Consider the following 2,604-nt stretch of genomic DNA (forward strand, 5'->3'; position numbering starts at 1 on the left):
GGCGAATCCGTCGATGATTTTTCAATGCGGATCACGGGGCTCGCCAACAGCATCACCACACTTGGTGGCAGCATCAGCGAGACAGAAATCGTGAAGAAGATGCTGCAGGTCGTCCCCGATCATCTCAGGCAAGTCATCATTTCAATCGAGACATTGCTTGACGTGAACGACCTAACGGTGGAAGAGGTGACCGGAAGACTGCGTAACGTCGAGCAGCGGAAGAAAAATACCATTTGAGGGTCGTCTACTCCTCACTGAGGAGGAATGGCTTGCACGCCTAATAAAGCTCCGTGACGACACCAGCGAGAGAATGGGCCCTCCAGCCGCAAAGACGGTAAGAAGCCGTGGAAATCTCGCCGGCGAATCCGTCGATGATTTTTCAATGCGGATCACGGGGCTCGCCAACAGCATCACCACACTTAGTGGCAGCATCAGCGAGACAGAAATCGTGAAGAAGATGCTGCAAGTCGTCCCCGATCACCTCGAGCAAGTTGTGATTTCAATCGAGACATTGCTTGACGTGAACGACCTAACGGTAGAAGAGGTGACCGGAAGACTGCGTAATGTCGAGCAGCGGAAGAAAAATACCATTTCAGCTATCGACAAGGAGGGTCGTCTACTCCTCACTGAGGAGGAATGGCTTGCACGCCTAAAGCTCCGTGACGACACCGGCGAGAGCAATGGGCCCTCCAGCCGCAAAGGCGGTAAGAAGCCGTGGAAATCTCGCCGGCGCATGCACGAGAAAGAGGTGGATCAAAAGGAGGAGCCGACTGATGACGGGCCAATCAAGTGCTCGTAGGAAGAGAGGTCACCTGAGCAAGAATTGCTGGAGCAAGCTCAGGAACAAGGAGACAACCGAGAAGGCCCATGTGGCTCAATCCGAGGAGGACGAGCCGGCCCTTTTCATGGTGACTGCATCAGTCCTACCTGATGTCCATAATCCCGAGGAAGAGCTCCCCAAATCCACAGAGGTAATCGACGACGGCATAACTGGAGAAGGCCCATGTGGCTCAATCCGAGGAGGACGAGCCGGGCCTTTTCATGGTGACTGCATCAGTCCTACCTGACGTACTTAATCCCGAGGAAGAGCTCCCCAAATCCACAGAGGTAATCGACGACGGCATAAATACTCCGGTGAGCATCGAACCCGAGGAAGAGCTCCAATTGTGCATAACAAAGGCATCGGCTGGGGAGCCAATTCAACTGAAGGAGGAGCGAATGTTCGCTCAAATAAGTAAAAGAGGTGAGCAGCAAGAGCACCGGCAATGGGTCCTCGATACGGGGCCAAGTCTGCGTTCTCCGAGCTTGACTTGGGGATTCGCAGGACGGTGAAACTCGGCGACGGCTCTGTCGTCGAGATAGAAGGGCACGGCACCATCCTGTTCGTCGGCAAGGGAGGCAATCATCACAAGCTGACCAGTGTCTACTTCATCCCGAGACTCAAGGCTAATATTGTGAGCCTGGGTCAACTCGATAAGGTCGGCTGCCACATTTCCATCAAACGCGGGCTACTTAGGATCCGTGATGATCGACGGCGGTTGCTCACGCAAGTTCGGTGCACGGCGAACCGCCTTTACATCCTAAAGCTGGCGATAGAGCAACCAGTCAACCTCTCGGCTAGGTACCGGAAGATGGAAGACCTATTAGGAAGAGGTGAACCACCTGGACTGGCGGCACGCCAACTCGAAGAAGAGGCGGCAAACAAGACGTGGAGTCTGGAGGACATGCCGCCAGGGACACCGAGCCACAGGGCTCAAAACGGAGTTGAAACGAAATAAGGTAGATATACCACAGGTTTTAGGAGGAGATTGTTAGATAAAACCTGATTTTTCCTTATTTAGATTCACACCATTACCTTCATTCTCCGTTTTACCATTTGACAAACACGTCGAATGGATTAACTAAGTTTTAGACGGCAATTTAGGAGGAAGTGGCACAGATTCAGTTGCCACCCACCAGCCATTTTTAGGATAGGTTATATTTAAATAGGAAATCTGTTAGAATATTTTCGAATTAAAGGGCCGTCAAAATTTCATCATTCTCTCTAGTCTTATTTTGAGCATTTTATTTTCCTTCTAACAACCTGTTGTCGACAATTTCCTCTCACCAAAAATAAAGGATTTCCCGGCCGATTATTTGAAATCCAACATCGCCTTATCCTTTGATTGCACCTCTTTCAACGCCTTATTTTGTGCCGCCATATAGCCCGTGATATCTTTTGGTTCTTTAAAACCTTCTTAGACCACCTCCAATGCATCTTGAGAATCGAGAAGAGCTTTCATTTCAATGCTCCAATTCTCGTAGTTTGTCTTCGTTAGTCGCGATAGCAGCATTTGACCCGTCACATTCGCCATTGGCTCTGATACCACTTTTCTATTACTTCTCTATCATTATAGCCATAAAAACATCATTATCTCCTATAACAACTCTTGGCCTTTCACTTTTCCACTAGCATCTAAATTTATACATCTATCCAACCGAGTCTCTTAGGTGAAAGCCAGATATCCTAACCGTTGGATGATAATGGATATTTCTTTGTCATTAACGCTTCTAAACTTCTTGATGGTTATATAGATATCCAAAAAAAAAAAAAAAAAAAAAACC

The sequence above is a fragment of the Cucurbita moschata genome, unplaced genomic scaffold (genome assembly GCF_002738365.1).
Source record: "Cucurbita moschata cultivar Rifu unplaced genomic scaffold, Cmos_1.0 Cmo_Scf00083, whole genome shotgun sequence".
NCBI lineage: Eukaryota > Viridiplantae > Streptophyta > Magnoliopsida > Cucurbitales > Cucurbitaceae > Cucurbita > Cucurbita moschata.